Source organism: Marmota marmota, unplaced genomic scaffold, assembly GCF_001458135.2.
Source record: "Marmota marmota marmota unplaced genomic scaffold, marMar, whole genome shotgun sequence".
Lineage (NCBI taxonomy): Eukaryota > Metazoa > Chordata > Mammalia > Rodentia > Sciuridae > Marmota > Marmota marmota.
Window position 1 is genome coordinate 6,213,241 of NW_025999853.1, and position 23,209 is coordinate 6,236,449.

General features: G+C 44.8%; 2 long non-coding RNA genes across 2 annotated transcripts; one reads left to right on the top strand and one right to left on the bottom strand.

The window, feature by feature from the left end:
* Positions 1 to 12,356: 12,356 nt before the first annotated feature.
* On the top strand, positions 12,357 to 15,756 carry LOC125616664. Its single transcript, XR_007347400.1, has 3 exons — positions 12,357 to 12,843; positions 13,820 to 13,889; positions 14,587 to 15,756. It is a non-coding gene; the product is annotated as an uncharacterized LOC125616664 (long non-coding RNA).
* A 4,001-nt stretch (positions 15,757 to 19,757) lies between these two features.
* Positions 19,758 to 23,203, bottom strand: LOC125616663. The gene is made up of 3 exons (XR_007347398.1): positions 23,039 to 23,203; positions 21,124 to 21,255; positions 19,758 to 20,548 (listed from the first exon to the last, which is right to left on the bottom strand). It is a non-coding gene; the product is annotated as an uncharacterized LOC125616663 (long non-coding RNA).
* Positions 23,204 to 23,209: the final 6 nt, after the last annotated feature.

Consider the following 23,209-nt stretch of genomic DNA (forward strand, 5'->3'; position numbering starts at 1 on the left):
TATTTATTTTATTTGTTCATTTTAGTTATACATGACTGTAGACTGTATTTTGACATATCATACAAAAATGGAGTAAACTTCCCATTCTTGTGGTTGTACGTGATGTGGAGTCACACTGGTCGTGTGTTCATATATGAACATAGGAAAGTTATGTCCAGTTCATTCTACTTTCCCATTCCCATCCCCCCTTCCTTCTCCTCATTCTCCTCTGTGTCCAATCACATGAGCCTCCACTCTCTGCCCACCCCCAACCACCCACCTATTGTGAGTCAGCAGCATATCAGAGAGAACATTTGGCCTTTGTTTTGGGGACTGGCTTTTTCACTTAGCATGATAGTTTCCAAATCCATCTATTTACTGGCAAATGCCATAATTTCATTCTTCTTTATGGCTGAGTAATACTCCATTGTGTATCTATACCACATTTTCTTTATCCACTCATCTGTTGAAGGGTACCTAGGCTGGTTCCGTGGCTTAGCTATTGTGAATTGAGCTGCTATGAACATTGATGTGACCGTGCCTGGAGCCTCATGAGGTTTTCCTCTTTCACTTCCAATGTGGCTTGGTCCTCCTAGAGACAGCTCTGTCAACTTCTGGTCCAAGGACTTTGGCATTCATCAGATTACTAATCATATATGACTTTAAAAATATATTTTGGGAGGCTGAGGATATAACTCAGTGCTTGTATAACACAAATGCCAGCCCTAGGTTAGATCTCCTGGTCTGCAAAATCCATCAATAAAATTAAAAATTTTATTTTAAAAAAGACTCTTTTTTAGTTCAAGGAACTGAAGAGAGAAGATGGAAGCAAGTCTTTCCTGACAACATGATGAGAAACCAAGAAGGAGAGGAGGGAGAGGTTGACCAGGAGTGGTGTCCATGGGCCTGTCTTCTCCTGGTCAAGGAGCCAGGCAGAGTCAAGCTGTCATTAATTCATTCAGAAAAGATTTTCTGAGCGCCTCCTAGGTGCCAGTCACTGTTTGTATCCAGAGAATCCTGCGGTGAGCAAAACGAGCCAGGTCCATTTCCGCAAGGAGCTGACATTTTGGTAAGGAGAGGCAGGCGGCGTAGAAGACAGATCCACAGGATAATCTCACCTGTGACAAGTGCTGTGACGGAAATCAAAGCAGGGCAAGGAGCAGCCTGCAGGACCTCGGCCGGGCAAGACCTTGCTAATAAACTTTCGTGGGAACAGAAATCGAAACAAAGTGAGGGCGTAGGCCAGGAGATGTCTGGGAAAAGAACGTTCTAGATGGCAGGAATAGCGAGTGCCTGAGTGTTCGCACAGGGACTGCAGGCAGTGTGGCGGGAGCCGAGGAAGGGGGAGCTGCTGGGAGAGAGGCTGGTGTGAACCGGGGGCCAGGTCCCATGCTGTACTGACCCCGCAACTGGAGGCAAGTGACAGTGTGTGACAGCTGTCTCAAAGGACTCACCCTGGCTGTCGTGAGGATGGGAGCATAGTGGGGCATGAAGGAGGCAGGGAGGCCAGTGGGGAGGCCATGACAGTGCAGGCTGGAGGGACAGGGTTGTGCTGGCAGCCTGTCCCTGGGGACAGAGCGTGCTTAGGAGCATCAACCGTGTGTTGCTCCCTGGTCCCGTCCTGGAGGGTACTTTGAGGGCAGCTTTCCTTTCTGCCTCCCGTTGGATGGTGTGAAGGAGATGAGTAGGATGGACAGAACTAAATGGCACATAAGGACATGGTGACATCATCAAAGGCCCCCAGGAGAACCTCTGAATGGAACCTGACACTCAGCATCTCCTTGTCACTCTTCTTCTTTGCAGAGGGAACAGATGGGCAGGGGGAAACCAGCCCAGTCAAGGAAGGTCCACCGCAGTGGCTGCTTGAGTCAGTCTGGGTGCTTTGGCTTCAAGGAACAGGCACCCAGTCCCACGGGCTTACCCGCTTGCAAACCTCCTCGGCAGCGGCGAGTCCTGCAGGATTCAACCTGCCCCCACACTTTGCGATGCATACCTTTATAGATGGCGCCCTCTGACCTGCTCAACTTTTTCTTTCTTTCCCTAATATTTATCTTCCCGTGAACCGTGCGATGTACTTGCTTGCCCTGTTTTCCTGTGGCCACCACAGGGTCCAGTCTGAAACTGCAACCTTGACCCATGGTACATTTCCCTCCCAGTCATTGAATGAACAAGATCAAGTTCATGATGATTCAGAGACCATTCAGGCTTGACAAGGGACGCGGTTGATGAAGGTGAGAGTGTGGGGTCCTCTCACTGGTCTCGGCCCCTGGACTTTGTGTCTTGACCAACATCATTTCTAACTTTGGCTGGTCCTACACATGTGGGGAGGAGGGAGGCCACGGGGTACTATTCCCTGGAGGCTATGTGGTTAGTTCATCTTGTTCCAGTGTCTGCTTACTAAGCCTCACTTTCCTGTGTTCTGGGCACTGTGGAAGAAGCTGGAGAGAAAACGATGGCCAAGAGACAGTGCTTGCCCTTAAGTTTAGAGGGGAGGTTCAGTGAAGGAGCCAGTTTAGTATAAAAGATAAATGTATAAGCAGATCATTGTACCAAATGTCATATGTGCAGTATTTGATGTATGTGCCAGGAATGTAGAAGTGATCAACTCTAGGTAAGGAAAAAAATAAGACTGTAGAGAGGAGGGGACTGGAGTAGGGTTTTGAAGACTGAACAGGAGTTCATTATGTAAACATGGAGTGGATGGAGTGGCATTCCAGGGAGATTAAATAGCAGATATAAAGATATGGATGTATGAGGCAACACTGGGTGTTTAGAGAACTCAGTATGTATCACTGGAGTACAAAGTGCTGGGAAGAGAGTTACCAAAACAGGCTGGGGAGGTAGGCCAAGATAGGAAGGAGGATCACCAATTTGTCTGCTCTGGTAAGGGCTCATGTTTACTTGGTGAAAAGTTCTTATGAACTTATGAGCAAAAGGATCAGATCGGTGTAATTGTTCTCCTCAAGAAAAAATGGCAGGGAAGCCTCCCGTTTGCTGGTCAGATCACTCTGACGGCTAGGGGCATGGTCAACTTCAGAAGGACCATTATAGAGAAAAGTGACCCAGGCCTTGGATAGAAAAATACTAAGTCTGGGTAGTGTCTTACAATTGCCACCAGGGGGAGTAAGTAGGCCAGGACAGCTTGGTTGCTGGCTGTGAAGGTGGGGAGGGAGGGGCAGGAGAAAGCCCCAAAGCCGGAGGATTTCCTGAGCACTATGCTTCTTAGGTGCTCAAAACTGCAAGGAACTCTAGTGGTTAAAAAAAAAAAAAATTCTCTAGTACAAGCTGGAAGTCCCTCCTCCTCCAAAGCCACAAATAGAGGACTAATTAAATACCACAAGGATTTACATACTGGGTTACTAGGCAGCCAGTGAATTAGTTCTATATGCTTACACAAGAAAAAAACATCCAAGTTAAAAAAGCAAGTTGTAGAATCATGTGTGTATTATAATTCCTGCTGTGAAAATGACTAGAAAGATGATCATGACACTGAAATTGGTGGTAACTTCTGGAAAGGACTTGGGTGGTTACTGACTATACCAGAACCTGGGTAGACAATAACCAACAGAAATTTATTTCTCACAGTTCTGCAGGCTGGGAAGTCTTAAGATCAAGGTGCTGGCAGATCTGGTGTCCAGTGAGGGCTGCTTCTGTTTTAAACAGGGTGCCTTTTTGCTGTGACTTTACATAGCAAAAGGGGAAGGGGTTTCTCTTGGGTCTCTTTTATTCCGATACTGTGTCAGTCATCTTTCCGTCACTGTAACAAACACCTGAGGTCTTTCTCTTATAAAGACAAAAGGTTGATTTTGGCTCAGGTTTTTGGATATTTCAGTCCCTTATCAGTTGGTCTCTTTGCTTTGGACCTGTAGCAGCACGGTACATCATGGTGGGAGCAGGTGGCAGAGAAAAATCATTTGCCTCCTGGCAGGGAAGAAAAAGAGAAAGAAGAGACAGAGCTCCCACAATGCCCTTTAAGAGCAGGCCCCCAGGGACCTACTACTGCCACCTTCCAGTAGTGCTAAACTGGGGACCAAGTCTTGAACACATGAGCCTTTGGGGGATAATCTAGATCCAACCCCTAGCAGGAGGGCTTCTCCTGCATGACCTAATCAGCTTCCAAAGGCCCCACCTCCTGATGCCATCGCCTTGGGGTCAGGATTGCCATGTGTGAATTTTAGAGGAGACTTAAGTATTCAGTCCACTGCAGCAGTATGTGTGAGTGTGTGTGTGTGTGTGTGTGTGTGTGTCTGTGTGTAACTGTTTTACTGAGGTATAACTGACACATACAACAACCTGGACATATTTAAGGTGTACGATTGAATAACTTTTGACATATTTACATGTCTGGGAGGCCATCAAGACAATCACAAAAAAGTGAACATATCCTTCACCCCCCAAAAGTGACCACACACACTGTTTGTAATCCCTCCCCACCATCCTTCCCTGTCCCCCATTCCCAGGTAACTACTGGTCTGCTTTCAGTCACCAAAAGATCACACTTTCTAGAATTTTATATAAATGGAGTCAAACAATATATGCATTATTTTTGGCCTTCCTTCTTTACTTCAGCAAGATTCATTTGAGATTCTCCCATTCTGTGTAGATATCTAGATTAATTCTTCTTAACTGCCGAAGAGCACTGCGTTGTCCTGCTGTATCATGATTTGCTTTTCCATTCATCTGCAGATGGATATTGGGTTGTTAGTAGTTTGGGGCTATTACAAAGAAAGCTGCTATGAACAGCTGAAGCTCAGAAAAACGTAAGGCAGCAGTGCTGTGGCCTGCCGCGAGGCCTAGCGCCCACCTCAGAGTAAGCTCCCTCTGCCCTTCCCTTGTGGGTCCTCCTCCAAACTCCAGGAGAAGCTTTCTGGAAAGCTTCCTTAGTTGCCTAAAGTGGACCCCCAAGGAAGAAAACAACCACCTCTGTTTCCTTCTCTCTTCCCCCACCAAGGTAGTTTATCAGACTTCAATGTCTCCTTTTTAATATCAAAGAGAATCATTAACTAATGATTGTCTGTTCTGGGGACCAAAGAGAATTTGTCCCAGCCCACCCTATATTCTCCAAGCCTGTTGAGTTCCCCTAAAAATCATCTTTCTGATTCTCCTCACAACTGTTGACATCCCCCTTCTTTCTCCCTATAGAAGTGAGACGAGTAACAGTCGGAATAATTTGAGGTTAGTGGGCAATTGCATACCTGTGATTTTCCCACCCCTTTGTAAATAATTTTTCTTTTAGTACCAGGGACTGGACCCAAAGCTGCTCTACCACTGAGCCACATCCCCAGTCCTTTATTATTTTTGTTTTGAGACAGGGTCTTGCTAAATAGCTCAGGCAAAATCCTCAAAGTTGCAATCCTCCTGCCTCAGCCTCCTGAGTCACAGGGCTCACTACAGACATGCCCCACTGCACCCAGCTTGCATATTAATAAATTTATGTCTTTTCTTATATTTAATCTTTGTCAGTTTATTCCAGGGGACCATCAGAAGGTGGAAGGAAAATTTCCCTTCATCCCTACAAAGCTGTGTGTCCAGTTTTGCGTTTGACGTTTTTATATCTTTTGTGTGAATACTTAGGAGAGAGATGACTTACATTTTAAAGAAACTGCCAAACTGTTTTCCCAAGCAGTTGGACCATATTATATCCCAGCAGCAACATATGAACCTTACAATTTCTTTATATCCTTGCAAATATTTGGTGTGGTCAGACTTTTACATTTTAACTCCTCTAATGGAAAAATTTCATTCTTTTAATGACTAATTTATAGGGGGTTGGTGATATAGCTCAGTTGGTAGAATGCTTGCCTCACATGCACAAGGCCCTGGGTTCAATCCTTAGCACCACACACGCACACACACAAAAAATTGCATCAATGACTAATTTGTACATTTTTCATATTTATTTGCCATCTGTAGATCTTCTTTAGTAAAGTGTCTATTCAAATTTTTGTGAGTTAGTGACATTTATATTTCACTTTATACTTCCACAAAAAATTTTAACATTTACAATGAGAATCTCTCTTACAATAAAAAAAAAAACTAACTTAAAATACCTAGAGTTCAACAATAGCTACAATTTGAACTTTAAACTTAATAAAAGTATATTATACTAAAGTGAAGGCAGATCCCAATAATATCCTTAGAAGATAAAACATTTGATATTAATATTTGGTCTCAAATGACTGGGAATAACTTCAAAACCAATACCATTTTTATTTCTATAAATTATTGCATTTGAAAGAGATCATGAGTTTAGATTCAGGGAATCTGGCTTCAAACTTATCAACCCTGTGATCTTAGCAAATTCTTAGAGGCTCAGTTTTCCTTCCTTCCTTCCTTCCTTCCTTCCTTCCTTCCTTCCTTCCTTCCTTCCTCTCTCCCTCCCTCCCTCCCTTCCTTCCTTCCTTCCAGAAATCTGACCTATCTATCATTCACCTTATTGGTTTATTTTGAGGATTATATTCTGTGTATGGAACTAGCAGGCAGCCCGTGCTCCACAGTATTAGAATGTCTATGATGAAGCAGTTTGATTGTCTTATGAAAAGTCCCATGCCCCAAATTCAACCTAAAGCTAAATAAAGCAGTCACAGTATTTTGTAAAGGAACTGTTGAAACCAGTGTCAAGGCAGCAACATCCTTTTTGATAACCAGATCACCACTTCTCCCCTGTCTCCATTTATTTATTTTTTTTAACTAATCTGAAGACGAGCTCTGGTTTGCGTTTGGTTTTGAAAGGTGGGGCGGGGAGACAGGAACAGGAAACTTAGGTTGAATAAACCCTCTGTATGGTATCCTCTGTTGGGCAACCCACTGACTGGTCTTGCAGGTGCTCTCGGTGCCCTAGAGGGTGGTGCAGAGTTAGTGCAGAGTTCATGTTTCAGGTGTTGCACACTGGATGGGTCACTGTCAAGTTAGGGTTATTGCAGTCAGTGTCGTCATAATTGCTATATATTGTGTATTGCAATGGAAAGAAACTGAGCTGCTACACCCAAAGAGAAGCTTTTGGAAGGAGATGTGAGGAACACCAGGCACACACATGGCTGGGAAAGGAATGCAAGACTCCTGATGCCAGGCCCTTGAACTTCTAAGGAGCCCATACCAGCAGGCTGCTCCACCTGCTTGAGACCCAGGGTCCTTTGTCCCTACCTCTGTTATAGTACCAATGACCTAGCAGAAGGGTAATTTAAGGATTAAGTTCTTAAAGACTGTTGTGTGTTTTTTCAGTTCTGAATCTCCAGCGTCAGGCACAAGACAGGGACTCAATTAAATGTATGTATTTAAGTATAGCAGAGTAGTGCTATAGATGTACATGTTGAATGATCCCCAAAGGTCCATATATAAAGGTTTGGTCCCCAGGGTGACACTACTGGGAGGCGGTAGAAACATTAGGTAAAGCCTAGTGGGAAGTCCTTAGCTCACAGGGGACAGCGGACACTCATTCACCTCCACTGGGTTGAAATGCAGATCACTTGCTCTTAAAGGCCCTCCCACCACTGCCACATGGGGTCTTCAACTGGAGGCCCAAATCCATGGGGCGACCTGATCTTGGACTTGAATTTTTAAAACTGTGAGCTAAATAAACCATTTTTTCGGGGCTGGGGTTATGGCTCAGCAGTAGAGCACTTGCCTTGCACGTGTGAGGCACTGGGTTCAGTCTTCAGCACCACATTAAAAAAAATAAATAAATAAACAAAACTAAAGGTATTGTATCCATCTACAAATATATGTGTGTGTACACAAACACACACACACACACACACCATTTTTCTTTACTAAGTTAGATGCTGCATGTATTTCATTAGAGTAAAACAAAGCTAATACAAAATGGTAGAAATATCCTGCCAGCCACAAACACAACAACTTGTAAGAGAAATGGGTTCTGCTACAATGAAAGGTCCTTTTGCTCCAGCAGGGCACCTGGAAGGATCGGGGCTGAGGTTGGAGGTGAGGGCTTGAGTGGCCTAAATGGCTGTGCAGAGTAGAGAGAACATGGAATTCAGGTGTAAGGGGCAGGAGGTGTAGGAAAGGAACAGGAAGAGGGAGAGGGAGACCCACTGAGATGCTAGGAGAGTAAGCAGCCACCCTAGAACACACTTCCAGAGCTCGTGGCAAGGGGTTATGTTTGGTCTTCCTTGGGATGTCTAAGTTCACCCTGAAGTTGTTTGGATTTCAGCTGCAGGAACCGTCTGCAGCCCTCTGGCATCTCTGATAAAGGCCACACATTCAAACTACCTTCTAAATGTGGGTTTCCCACAGCAACTAGGAAGGGACTGAGCTTCTATCTGGGTCAGAAACAGAAACACAGGACCATGGCTTGAATGGGCTAGTTTGTGGAGGTGAGCAGTTGGGGGCAGCAGCAGTGAGAAGATAAACTTAAAAAAAAAATAGTTGCCAAGGAACTTGTGGAAATCCTGGGTAAGCCTTTTAGAAGGTGAAATTTGGAAATTTTCAGTTCTTTTTATCTTATGGTGTTGAGATATTGTAGCTGATAGCTAGGGTTCAACAGGAAGGAAAAGCCAAAAAAAAAAAAAAAAAAAAAAAAAAAAAAAANAAAAAAAGAAAGAAAGAAAGAGAAAGAAAGGAAAGAGGAGGAAAGGAGGAAGGAGGAGAGGTGCCTCTCCCACCCTGAGCCTCTCTGGTGAGAGGCATACCTTGCCCTACTGTGCTCCACAGGTCATTGTGTTTTTAAAATAATTATTTCATTTTATTTTTGATTAGCATGTATTAATTGTACGTATCAGTGGGGTTTGGTGTGCTATTTCCACACATGCCTACAGCATGCACAGATCAAATCCAACTTCCCTTTATTCATCCCCTCAACATCCACCTCACCCTTTCCAACCGCTATGAATCACTGCTCTATATTCAGGTTGACTTTATTTTTAGCTTTCGTATAGGAGAGAGACAATGTGGTACTTGTTCTGTTTCTGGCTTATTTCACTTAACATCGTGCCCTCCAATTCCATCCATTTTGTTGAAAATGACAGGATTGCATTCTTGGTGTCTGAATAACACTCCATTGTGTGCACAGTTTCTTCATCTATTCATCTCCTGATGGACTGGTGGGCTGATTCTGTATCTTAGCCATTGTGAATCGTGCTGCAATAAATGTGGGCGTGCAGTTATCTCTTTGGTAGACCAATGTCATTTCCTTTGGATATATACCCAGAAGTGCAATAGGTGGATCATATGCTAGATCTATTTTTAGTTTTTATGTAGAACCTCAACACTGTTCTCCATGATGGCTATACTAATGTACACTCCCACCAACAGTGTCTGAGAGTTTGTTTTTTTCCACATACTTGCCAGCATTAAAAAAAAAAAATTATTAGCATTCTAGCTGGGTTGAGAGTCTCATGTTAGTTTTAATTTTCATTCCCTGATGGCATTTTTTCCATACATTTGTTGCCCATTCATATTTTTTCTTCTGAGAAAAGTCTATTCAGATCATTTGCCCATTTTAAAATCAGATTTCCTGTTCTTTGTTGTTGTTACTAATTGCATGGTAAATTTGTTGCAATCCATACAACACATTTCACGGTTATCAATTGAAGGTTTGTGGAAACTCTGCATCCAGCTAGTCTGTCGGTGCCATTTTCTCAAAAGCATTGCTCTCACTTCATGCCTTTGCATCACATTTTGGTAATTCTTGCAACATGTCAAATTTTTTCATTATTATTATATGTGTTATGGTGATCTGTGGTCTTTGATATTACTGCTGTCATTATCAAAATAATAACATCATCAGCTTGGGCAAAGCTGATTCCAATCCTTGTGGTTGATTTTGAGGGATTCAAGAACTCAGTGGAGGAAGTAACTTCAGAGGTGGTAGAAATTGCAAGGGAACTAGAATGAAGAGTGGAACCTGACAGAGTGACTGAATTGGTCAATCTCATGACAAAAATATAACGAATGAGGAGTTGCTTCTGTGGATGAACCAAGAAAATGGTTTCCTGGGATAGCATCTACTCCTGGTGAAGACCACGTGAACATTGTGGAAATGACCAGAAAGGATTTAGAAAACTACACAAGCTTCCATAATAAAGCATGGTCAGGATTTGAAAGGATGCCTCCAGTTTTAAAAGAAGTTCTACTGCAGGCAAAATACTATCAAATGGCATCACATGCTACAGAGAACTATTTCGTGAAAGGAGGAATCAATCCATACAACAAATTTCACAGTTGTCTTATTTTAAAACATTGCCAGAGTCATCCCAACCTTCAGCAACCACCATCTTGACCAGTCTGCAGCTCAGCATTGAGGTGAGATTCTCCATCAGCAAACAGATCATTACGACTTGCTGAAAGCTCAGATGATTGTTAGCACTTTTTTTTAATCAATAAAGTATATTTTTTCCTGTTACTGTCTTTATCTTTTTTCCACATTCTTATCAGTGCCTTATAGATGGAAAATATGTTTAAATTAAGTACACCTAATGGACATTTTTAAAACATAATGCTATTATTGCACACTTAATAAAGTATATGTAACTTTTATGCATACTGGGAAGTTGAAAATCTAGCTCAACCAATTGTATTGCAATTTGTTCACTTTACTGTGGTAGTTTGGAACTGAACCTGCATCGCCGCCACGGTGTGCCTGTACAAACCCTGCAGAGAGTCAATAGTGGAGGGAAACAGAGTGAGCAGGTATCAGTGTAGAGTTTAGGGAGAGGGGCAGAAGTTCCCATGAAAGAGCTCGGTCTTGGACTGTGCTTGAAGGATGGATCTACTACTTCAAAGAAGTTTTTCTTCAATATGTAATTCTATGTATGTACAGTTACTTGCAAATTACTTTTCTAATTTATTCTCTTATTGGGATGGGTTATTCTCTTCTTGGGGATTGAGAGTGGGCTTTGGCTCTAAAATGAAACAGGGCAGACTAAATCCTGGCTCTTGGACTTATCAGCTGTGTGGCTTTAGGCAAGTTACTCAAGGTCTCTGAGACTCAATGTCTTCATTAATAAACTGGAGATAATAAAAAATAACCATCTTATAGAATTGCTGAAGATGTAAATAAAATAATCAAAGAAAGGGGCTTTGCATAGGCCTGGCATAAGAGAAATACTTAATAATAATCCGTGGTGTCCACTTTTTTATGTAAATTTATTGACTATGACTTGGAAAATAGGTTTTCCTCTATCAGTGATTTTACACACAAAGAAGAAAACCACAGTTAACATGTTGGAGTCTATCTTCCCAGTTTTCAGTCAATGCATAATTTAGGTGGCTTCCCCACCCCCTTTTGTATTGCCAGTCATTTTGAATATAAAATTTAAATCTTAATTTTCATTTAGTTAGTGTAAGAATTCTTTCCATCTTATTGTGATTTCTTCAGAAAAATTTTAATGACGTCAATGCATTAAATCAAGTTGGTGTATTATAATTTACTTAATCATTCTCCTATTGTTAGACATTTATATGGATTCCAATTTTATTCCTCTATTCTAAATAGCTTAGTAATAAACAAATCTGTACATAAACTTTTCCTTTATTATGTATTATTTCTTGAGAACTGATTCCCAGACATTAAATCACTGATGTAGAAGGTAGGAACAGTTTGTGATCCTACTTGTTGCCAAAATAATTCTGAGGCCTGTGAAGGAGGGGATTCCACCTCCAGACCCCTCCCTCACGCCTTTCATCTTCCCAAGATGAGGAGGAGGAAGAAGCAGAGTATGATTAACCAGAGGGGCAGGCACTCACTGGGTCGCCTCTGCCAGTGGGTAGGTCACTGGGCAGAAAGAAATCCAGAGAAGGGCATCTGCGTCTTATTTCTGCTAACTTGTTGAATGCGGTCTGAGGGGAAAGCTGGCCCAGAGCATGAACTGCCGGAGGAAGCCTGGACACTCCTTGTGCTCTTTCTCCTCCCACGGGGCAGGCAGGCCTGGGACCCTCACTGGCCTGGGCTGCCTGAGGTCTAAGAGCCAGAGGTGCTTTCTGTCCAGGTCTCTTCCTCTGAGGCTGCATTCCCAGCACAGGTGAATGCGCATGGTGCCGTCTTTCCCTGCAAGAGGGTCTCCCCAAGGCTCCGGTGTAGGGAGAGGGCTGCTCCAGGGGCTCAGGGGCAACTGTGCAGAACATTTTCATGTACAGAATTTTGCTTTGAGGGAGGGGCCAGCTAATAATGTTCCCCTTGGATTTTGCCTCCCTTTGGCACTGCCTGGGGAGGTTTCTTCTTTTGTAAAATAGAGATTAATGATAAAAAGTCTCATGTGGGATTAAGGGACTCCCACCCTCTCTGGCTCCCTTGTCCTAAATTCTCTGAATTGTTAGTGAAAGAAGAGTTGGTAAATATTTGACAACTGGCTTAGTTAACAACTGGCTCTCCAGGAAAGAAAGAAAGAAGGAAAGGAAGAAAAAAAGGCCCTGAGTTGTAGTGTTGGGAAATTTCCGGGCACTACTGATTCCCACCATGGTTTTAGAGCAAATGCTTCTACCAGGACAGATTTCAAGGTCCAGCCACTTAATAACCAGTTTACAAAATTCCTGACATTTAGCAACAGTCTCTTGCAAGCAAGAGGAAGCCCTCTGTCGCACACTAAGGGTGAAAAACCGCGGGATGGGATGATTCACTCATTTCATCAACATGGGGTAAGAGCAGGGGCACAGACAATGACCTCTGCAAGGTGGGGAACCAGAGAAACTAAAGCCCGCAGGGTTCTCTCTGGAGACCAATCCCATGCTTTTTCCTGCTACAGATCCGCTCTCTCCATGTTTCAAGAGACGTGGCTGCAGGAAGCTTCCAGAGCTACCTCCTCACTGATTCACAGCCAGAGAAAAAGGAAGCCTTCAGAGCAGGAGAGAAATCCCCAGCGCAGCCCGGTCAGTCGTTAATCGTGCATCACTTTCCCCTTGGAGCAGAAGGTGGGTGCACTGCCTGAGGATGGCGGGGTCTGTCGGATGGGGGCCGGAAGAACTGTGGCCAGACCAAACCAGTACTTCCCCTTACGCTGCTGACCATCTGGGTGCCACAAGGACACTCCTCCCATTTCTACTAGTCTTCAAAGTGGCTGAATCAATGACAGAACAGAGGAGCTACTTCACATTACATATTTTGGCATTATATTTTATAGCTTAAGAAAACTCAGCTAATTTTATAGGTAAAAAAGTAACCCATTGATATTTTAAGTGCTTCTATTTTTTTTTTATGCAGCAAGTGGGTTAGCAATATGCTATGTGTTAAATAATCATTATTTTGTCTTCTGTGAATTATGTTCTTGTCTTTTGCTCACTTATCTTCTGGAGTTGGAAGTTAGTTTTTAATTTCTTCACTCAGCAAATATTTACTTGTCTGCTGTACTAGGCCAAGCCTCTGTAGACACAAGAAATAAATAAGATAGAGAGCGTTCCCATCTTCAGAGTACTTACCCTCTATTTGTATGGCCTTTTAAAATAATAATATATGATCTTTTTTGTCATATGTACAACAAATAATTTTCCTGTGTGCTTTCTGTCATCTTCAATATAGCAGTTTACATGAATGTAGAAGTGCTTTACCACTGAGCTACATTCCTCAGCCCTTTTTATTTTTTGAGACAGGTTCTCACTAAGTTGCTTAGGGCCTTACTAAGTTGCTGAGGCTGGCCTCGAACTTGTGATCCTCCTGCCTCAGACTCCTAAGTTACTGGTATTTCCTTTCCCCTTTTAACAACCTTTTTCCTCATGCTTAGAGATTCCATTTCCCATCAACAATTTAAGAAATGATTTATTTATTTCTGGCTTTCCCTGGCATGATACTTTTACATTCAATTATTTTATAAATTTGTAATTTAGCACAGTGTTTAGCATGAGCAGAGTATTTACACTGGTTATTTCTCCAAATGTTTAACACTTCCTGCAGCCTTCCCTTCTCCTTGGATCTGTGTAGATGACAACAAAAAGAACTGTGATCAATGGGGACATGAGAAGAGGTATGTCAGGGTTTGGCAAAGGGCAGCTGTTATAGCTCTGCTTAGGGAATTTGGTATGGGAAATGGTGTGGATTGGGTTTGTCTGGAATATGGGGTCCCTACAGTGTAGTGACTCTTAACCAAGGTTGGGGAAACCTGTCAAACGGGGAGCTTTAAGAGATCCTCTCGCCTGGGCCCTACCATTAGTAGGTCTCCTATTAAGACAGAGGTTTGTCTGTTTTTAAAGCTCCTGTTATCCCAGTGACTCATGAGGCTGAGGCAGAAGAATCACAGTTTTGAGAACAGTCTCAGCAATTTAGCAAGACCCTGTCTCAAAATAAAAATAAAATGGGATGGGAATATAGCTCGGTGGTAAAGTGCCCCTGGGTTCAATCTCCACTACACACACACACACACACACACACACAGGCACCTGATACAGGAAATTATGGGAGATAAATTGTGTTAGACAAGGTGGGGAGCAGAAAGAGAGAGGCATCAAGGCCAAGGTGAACTTAGCTACAGGTTCAGGAGGCCTCTGGAGGATCTCAAGAGTGTGGATGTGGACCCAGGCAGGTAGGCTTCAATCTCATTTTTACCCCTTGCAAACTGTATTCTGGGCAGATTGCTGGTTCTCTTCCATTTCCTCTTTTAAAAATTTTTTCCTCTTTTTTTTTTTTTTTTGGTTTTAAACAAACTTATAATATTTACCTAACAGGTTTGTGATGAGTCAATGGGAAACCAGCACCTGTCATCTGCGTGAATTCTCCCCTCTTCTTCTCCAGTGAGCCTTTGGCCCACGCCAGCCCTGCCTCCTCGCTGCCTTCATGATGAACGCACACAAGATATTTTCAAAGAAAACATGCCAATACAGGCCCAGATGAGAAACAGAGAATCGAGTTGTCCTTGAGTCCCAGAGAGCTTCAAAAGGGCTGCACCTTTTCAAAGAGGGACGTTTCTGCCTTAGAGAAATGGTGAGGAGCTCGACATTCACACAGGCCTTCCTTCAGAGCCTGGTTGCTCGGCAAAGGCAAAGTCCGGCTCCACCCTGGTGCACCTCAGCTGGGCCACAAACATCATCCCAGCCCCCGGGCTGCTTAACCCGGGAACCAAGGCAGCAGTTGTGAATAGGACGCAGCCACAGCTCTTCTCATAAAAGAGAATTCCTCCAGCAAGTTTGTTTACAGAGCAAAGATTCTCCCTCCTAGAGGGTGGGAAACAGCATTCCTTTTTGGAGGATCCAACTGCTTTACCTTCATGTCACTGATATCCATTCTGGGATTTGACAAATATTTATTGATATCTCCTCTGTTTGACAAGTCCTTTGGAACTGGCCTCTACAGGGTAATCATTTAAAATTGATTTTCATGCTGCCTTATATTATAAGTTGATGGCAAATATTTATTTTGTGATTAGGTGCTCATCAGTATTCCTTGGAGGCCACCCACCCAGGAGGCAGTGTGGCTTGGCGAAGGGAGAGGGGACGTAGAATCAGACACATGTGGTCTGACTCTTGATGGGTCTAGATGTGTGACATTGGATGGACAGCTCAGACACTCTGGGCCTCAGTCTTACTTTTCTCTGAGAACATCTTTCTAACTCGAAAGCCAGTGCTCTCTTCCTCAAAGAGCCCCTTTCGGTTGGGTGGAGAGGAGGCAAGAGTTCATTGATCCTGGCAGACAGGAGTTGGCACAGTTTCAGAGGAACAGAGAGGAAGACTCCAGCAGGCCCAACCCGAGAGGGTGTGTTTGGGAATGAGAGTTAACACTGGGTTGGTGAAAGAAAAGTGTTTCTGTGTGGCACATGGATCACACCCCAAAAGCCCAGGTTGTAGGATAGGGGTTTTGGAAGCCCCTGGATGATGGTGGGGCTTGAATAAAAGCCTCCTATCAATAGAGTGCTCGCCTGCTTGTCCTTCACTGGACATTAGAGAAAATAACCAATAGAAAGATGGTGTTTTTCTTGCTTGAAGAAAGAACAAGGGGACCTGGGCTTATTCAAACAAGAAGAGCTTAAGTTAAAAGGTAATATTGGCTTCTTCGCTTGAGAAAGCCACAGAATTATCCTGTGTCGCCAAAGAGTCCCCTTTCTAGGAGACCTGAAGTCTCCTGGCTGGCAGAGGCTCAGAGGGGGTTCATTAGTGGCTCTCATTGTCTCCTACATACTGGATGAGTCTCCTGAACTCCCCAGACATGCTTGCTGGGTTGGAAGCTTCCTGGAGAGCTTTAGCTCATTTGTCCCCTGTCCCCGCTCCTACGCAGACACCTTTCAGAGGCTCATCTCAGATATCTGAGTTTCAAACAGCAGGCGCCTAATCCTGGTCACCATGTCCTAGGTGATATTCCAAAGCTGATGAGCATCCTGGGCCCAGAACCCAGGCACTTTCCCTGCCCCTGCTAGACATGGCCAGTAAATGAAGGGGCCCCAGGAACAGATCAGAAGTTACAGTCCAAACTCCTGGACTCCCTATCTTTTTGAAGATTGAGGAATCCAATCAAAGGGATATAATGGTGCATCTACGTACAATAGTGGTGTCACTTTAAGACCTACGGATTTCCAGAGCAAAGGCCAACCTAAGGAAACAAGTCTCTGATGCAGGTGAACTTCAAGGACAACCAGGTATTAATGGTTAGGGACAATGACCTGTGCAGGACAGCAAGCCCCAGTTCTTCTAGTAGTTACTAGTTACTGGCTCTTACTAGGTTCCAGGTCTTGTGCTGAGTATTGGCCTGGTGCTATGAGAGACACAGTGAGGATAATTGACAATCACAATAGTAACAGCCACATGTGCTGAGAGCTAGGCGCTGGGCATTGGGCTCATTTAATCTTTTATTCAATAAATAGAAGGGGCTCCACAGAGTACTTGCTAGATGAATTGCTCACTGACATCCACTGCGCACCTCCTTTCCCTTCTCGGGAAGGGACTTTGCTTTTGCTCTTTTCTCTGCCAAGAGGCTCTTCTGCTCCCTCCCTTCTTTCAGGTCTTTTACTCATGTGTCACCTCAGTGAGGTGTCCTTGACCTGCATCTCAACCCCATACCCTTCAGATCCTCCCCCCCATGTCCCCTCCCCCACCCAGCCCCTGATACTACTTAGCATACTGCTTTTGACTAATGGCTATTGTCCAGGCTCTGCTAATCTCAGAGCTCAATGAGGACAGGACTTTGGACCACTTTGTTCACTCCTGAGATCCCTTGTGTAGGTCACATGCTTGAATTTGTTCAGTGTTTGAATTGAATGAAAGAAATATTTTCCTAGTGTCAATGGTATACCCCAGATAACAATGTGCAGCAAGGTAGCACAGTGGATAAGCAGACAAGGTGTTGCCAACTGAAGGCCCGAGGCCTGGGAGAGATACGATATTAAGCTAATTATGCAATAATCTCCATTCTCCTGAAACAGAACACTCTGGGTGCTTGACTTTATCTTTCACTGAAGCCTCACTAGAACCCCAGGTCGTGGGTACCATAATTCCCAAATTATGGAGCCTATCTTTGCTTTTTCTATGGCTACAAATACCCACATAGGTTCTAAATTACAAAAGGACTGGACTGACTTAGTTGGCACACAGTAAAGATAACTGTGCAACTTATAGCTCTGATGGCCTTTGGATGTTTATTATTTCCCATGAATCCTGTGAAGTGTTCATGCTACTTCTACAGGGGTTAGATAACTTAACCAGAGCCACATACATAGTAAGTCTTCTAGATAGGATCAAACCCAGTCTGTATGCTTACCACTCTTCCTCATTCTAAAGAACTTTGAGGTGGAGGGACTAAGTGGGGGATGGAGAGGTCATCCAGGACTTTGATGTTGGAGGCTGGGAAGAAGACCTGGAACAAAGAACAAAGGCTTGCAGGTAGCCGTGGGGCAGGGAGCAGTAGGCCTAAGGGAGGCCTGCTCCTCCAACCCCACCCTACTCCTGGTATTGTGGTTTGATTCTAATGAGGAGATAGGGCAGATAACCAGCAAGGCAGGGCCAGGATGAAAATCTTTTCTGGGAAGTATAGCCCTCCAGTTACCTCTCTATCTCATTAACTTAGGATTGGATCATCTCCATACACCCCTTCTGATTTTTTTTGTTACATTAGCAAAATGTATTTATACTGTTATCTGAGCCTCTCATAAAATGTTGCATTTTTCACCAGATACCTCTAGTACTAAACTCTCAAATCTTTGAGCCTTTCTCAACATCCTCTTAGGTACCCTGACAGAGTGGTGCAGAGAATTGGCATAGCATTCTAAGTCATGTACTGTCATATCCATTCTTTCCCCACTCCCAAATTCACATCGAAGTCCTCTAGTACCTCATAATGTGACTGCATTTGGAAACAGTCTTTAAAGAGGTGATTAAGTTTAAAGGAGGCTGTAGGGTGAGTCCCGATGCAACCTGACTGGTGTCCTTTTAGGAAGAGGAAATTTGGACACCTAGGGAGATGTGAGATCACGTGAAGGCACAGAAAGGTGACTATTCATTTACAAGCCAGAGAAAGAGGCCTCGAAAGAAATTAAACCTGCTGACCCCTTGATTTTGGACTTTTGGCCTCCAGAAATGTGAGAAAATAAATATCCATTGTTCCAGCTCAGTGCTCATTTGGTGGTATTTTGTTATAGAAGCTTGAGAAAATGAATACACCATCCATCTATTTGTCCTTCTGCCCATCTGTTTGTCCGTCCATCCATCCATCATATGCTGAGTGCCTCCTACTGTCCAGGCAAACTACCTTGCACTGGAGATAAAAAGGGAACAGATCAGTCTTCTGCCCTGAAACTTCTATTGTGGAGAACAGTAAACAACTAGTCTATTAGAATGGTGAGTTCTACAGCCTAGGAGCTGGAGGTGTAGCAGGGATGGGTACCTCATCCAGGTTGGGAGGAAAGGCAGGAAAAAGATCAAGGAAGCTGAGTTCCTCATGGGAGGGTAAATTAGGGCAACTGCAGGGAAGCTGGGTCTGGCTAAACACAGAGGAGGAAGGGATTAGAGAGAGCAACCAGGCTAGAGAGAGGAAAGAGAAGGAGCCAGATTTGGAGGGATTTTAAAAAAATGTTTCGCTATGGCAGAGGCTCTTATAATTTCTTTTCCTGCCTACAGCATCCCTAAGGAGTGAAATACTTCCACCCAGAGCACGGTAAGAGGAGCCCTTGCAAAGGTGAATTGATTGAGGAAGGCTGGGATGTGGCTCCTCCCCTCCCTTCCCAACTAGACATTCCCACTGCTTCTGAAGTACCTGGGGTTTACCTGGGGTTTACTTACCCTTCAGGCCCTCTGTCCTCCTCTGTCTGTACATTTGTATGCCAGCTCAGAGAGTGAGTTTTAGGCTCAATTGCCTAGATTCTAGCCTGTTCTGCAATTCTTAAGTAGTGTCCCCTTGGGCAAGTGGTCCAGTGTCATGGGCACTGGATATGTGCTGCTGTGGTGCCTACACCAGAGACTCACTGAAATGAGAGGAGGTAATGAAGGTAAAACTCCTGGCACGGTGCCTGGCATTCAGCAAGCGATCAGTAAATACCAAAGACCACAGGGCGTGTGTCACTGAAGCTCTCTTGCAGCCCAGCAGTGGCAGCAATCATCCTGCTCATTGTCATAGATGTCATCACTGCCACCACTGTCACCATCCCATCACCACCATCTTACCATCGAATCACCCCCACCATTACCACCATCATCACTGCCATTGTCATCGTTCCCAAGATCATAGTGCTGGAGCTCTTGGAGGTCATACTCATTGAGTTCCTTCCTTCCACTGTTCTCCCTCTTGGATGTCTTATGAAAGGGAAGGCCCTATGTAGACAAGTTTTAATAATGTGATATTTGTAACATTTTTTGAGCACTAGGCATCATTCTAGGCACTGGGGATAGAAGATAGAACTAAATAAAGTTCCTTTACATAGGGTGGTCAATGTGGCATTTAATTTGAAGAAGTAAAGAACCTTGTAGATACCTGGGGTAAAGTTGCCAGGCCCAGGGAACAAAATTCCAAAGCTCTGAGGTAGGAACATACTGGCATACTGAGGAGCAACAAGGAGGCCCATGTGGCCAGAAGGCAGTCAGCAAGGGGTGTAACAGGATGAGATAAGAGGTGGCAGGGGGCAGAACATGGGAACAGAGAGGTCACTGTAAAAACTCTGGCTTTTGTCCTGTCTTGGAAAGTCATCAGAGGGTTTTGGATAGAGGTGTGACATGAATTGACTTATATTTAAGTGAAGATGTTCTCGACTTTGTGCTGAAAACAGACAACAGGGCAGCAGGTTCTTGGTCGGGGAGGCCAGGTGGGAGGTTGTTTCAATAACCCGCATGTGAGCTGCCAGTGGCTCCATCAGCAGGTAACTCACCGTGGAGTTTACTGGAAGTGGGAGATGCCGAAAGCAATTAGGACGAAAAGCCAACTGTGAAGGAGAACTCCCCCCACCTCCATCCACCCTCAGTTTGGAGAGCATTTCAGGGCTCATGTTGGCCTCTGTGGGCCTTGTCAACCTGGAACAGGAGAAGAGGCAACCGGCCCTCACGGGAGAGCTCCATGCATTCTAACTGAAATGAGGGAAACCGAGAGGGCTGTGGGCTTACAAATCTTCACCCTATAGTCTAAGGTCCGCACTGTCCGCAGATTTTATGAGGCAAGTTGGGTTGGTCGGAGGAGATGTCTCTGGTTCCAGCTGCATTCCTGACCATCCAGTATACTCTGGGGAGAAGGGATGGAGGAGTCAGGAGGAAAAGGGAAGGAGAAACTCCCCTAAATGTGTCCTGTGCTGGCTCAGAAAAGGGGACAGCAGAATGGAAATCTCCAAAAGCCACTGGACCTTGCTGCCCTAGACATTCCCATGACCACTGGCCAGCCTCCTCCTCTGGGTGTAACCAAACACCACAGTGGAGCCCTACTTAAAGGAAAACACTGCTGCCTTTTTTAGTTCAACACATCATAGCCTGTGGTTTGTAAGCCACATATGGTGCTGGAGATCCAAGAAATAAGGATGAAAGAAAATCCTTGAAGTCTAGACACAGAAACTCTGTGAAGTTATACTTGCCCCTGGTGACTCTGCAAATTGTTAGCTACCTTTTTCTCATGGAGCCTTCCTCTATGTGTCTAGAGTCATATGGTGTCTCTCATTTAATCCTTACAACAACCTGGGAAAGTAGTTCTTGTAACTGTCATCTTAAAGATGAAGACACTGAGGTTCAGAGAGGTCACACTCTGTAGTCCATTGAGTCTGAACCCAAGTTGGTTTGTTCCAGAGCCGTCTTAACCATCATACTCACTGCGCCCAGAGGAAAAAAACGGTGAGAGGGAAACACTGAAAGCTACAGTCCCCTCGCCCCACCCTCTGTTCTTCCAGGTAGAAGCACAAGCTGAGAATCCTTCCATTCTATCTCTGGCCTGAAGTCTGCCAGCTGAAAAAAAAAGCGTAGGTATCACTGAACTGTTCTCCATATCAGATGACTATTCTCTCTAAGAAAGAGGTTTATATAAATAATACGATCTTTAGAGATGCACTTTACAGAAGGGGTGACCCTGAAACTCCGAGAGGAGGTTAAGTACACTTCCCAAGGTCACACTGGTGGCAGAGCCAAGGCTCAAAAAGCAGGTCTCCCGCCTCCGGGGCCAGCATTTGGCTGGGCCCCAGCAAGCTGTTCTGCATTATCACTGTCTCTGCCCCCAACATGGATGACTGCCTGAAGAAGGATGATCTCTTTTGTGCACTAGAAATTCCAAGCACAATTTGAACACAGCTGGACCGTTTTTAAAGCAGGTTCTTCTGAGAACCTTCTAATCTGCTGGGTTGTCCGTTTTCCTCTGCCATCTCTGTGCCACCCAGGTAGCGTCCTGTGCCCTGTGGAACCAAGTATTTTACTATCGTTCCTGGTAGCCACCAAGTGTGAGGATGGTCCTCTGTCTGGGGCAGATGATTATGTTATAGCAGGTTCCGCTGCCGGACCTGCTATAATTTACTCTGGCCTCCCTCACTAATAGTGACTATTGTAGCCCTCTGGCATCTGGACCCACTCCACTGGCTCATCTCTATATGCAGCACACACCCTTCATGCAGAGGCAGGTGTCCTGAACTCACCCCACTTCTGCCACAGAAATATCCTCCCTGCTCTCCTATGCAAATCCATTCTTTGAGGTATTTCAGCCCCAGAAGGACTTCCTGCATACAGCCCAATAGTTTGCTGTCCAAGTTCTATTTACATTTCTATTCTCAACCTTGGGTGTTAGTCCTTAGCATGTTTCTGCGTATTTCTTCAAATCCAATGCAGCTTGTTGAGGGCAGAAACATAACTGTTCACTCCTTCCCTAGAGAATTTTAAAAGCATCTTATGAGAGATAAAAGAGAAACCTAAACAATGTGCTTCCTGCCTGCAAGGAGGGGAGTTTACAGACATAGTAGGCCTTCAGTCCGGCACACCGTGGGCCCTCAAGTTAGGTTTAACTAACACATAGTATGCCTTGTTGCAATTATTTGCTAAGTCCCATGAGAGGTATCAAGTGGTGTCACAGGGAAAGCATCAGGAAAGCAGTGGCATTTGAACTTGGCTTTAAGAACAGGAAATGTCTTTTCTTTTAAAATAGATCCGGAGGAGGATAGGGAAGAAATGCATTCCTCTGCACAAAGCCAGGCACACACCAGAGACCAGATACAGGAGGAACTGGGAGGGAGGTTCTGTCCTGTCCTAGCACCAATTAGCTGGATGTAACTTCCCTGGGCCTCAGTTTCCTTCACATTTGGAGGAGATTAAACCACAGTTTTGGGAAGAAGCAGATCTGTGTATAACCTTGAGCCAATCAGTTGGGGGTCGGGGGCCTGTCTCAGTTTCCTTCCTATAAAATGGGTAAAGTAATTGCTACCTGCCAGGGCTTTTGTGAGGAACGCATGTAAGTTGCTAAGCACGGAGCCTGGAATTATTTTGTTTTCTTCTGCAAAACTAGGGGTGACAACCCTGATCCGTGTTCCTGTCGGTGCGGCTACTGCTGGCTTCCAGGCACCAATCCTAAGTCTGTCCAAAGTAGGGGCTATGGAAGATCTTGTGACCCTCAAGACAACAGAGTCCAGAGAGCTCGGGCAAAGTGCTGGCCAGGGGCCAGGGGCCGGCGGGCTGGGCTACCAGGGGCGCTCCATCAACGCGTCCCTTGAACAGCCTCCCCTCAGCCCAAGAATCTTTGCCAAACTCTTACCAAACACGCCTCCGAGGCCGGCTGGTTTGGAGACAGCCTCTGCCTTCCAATCCAAGGGGAGAGGCAAGACCCAACCCCGCGGCGGGCTGGGTCCGCGGCTCCCAGAGGGACGGAGCGGGGGTCCGCCGCGGGCCTCGCTCCCACCCCCGGGCTCCACTTCCTCCCTCCGCC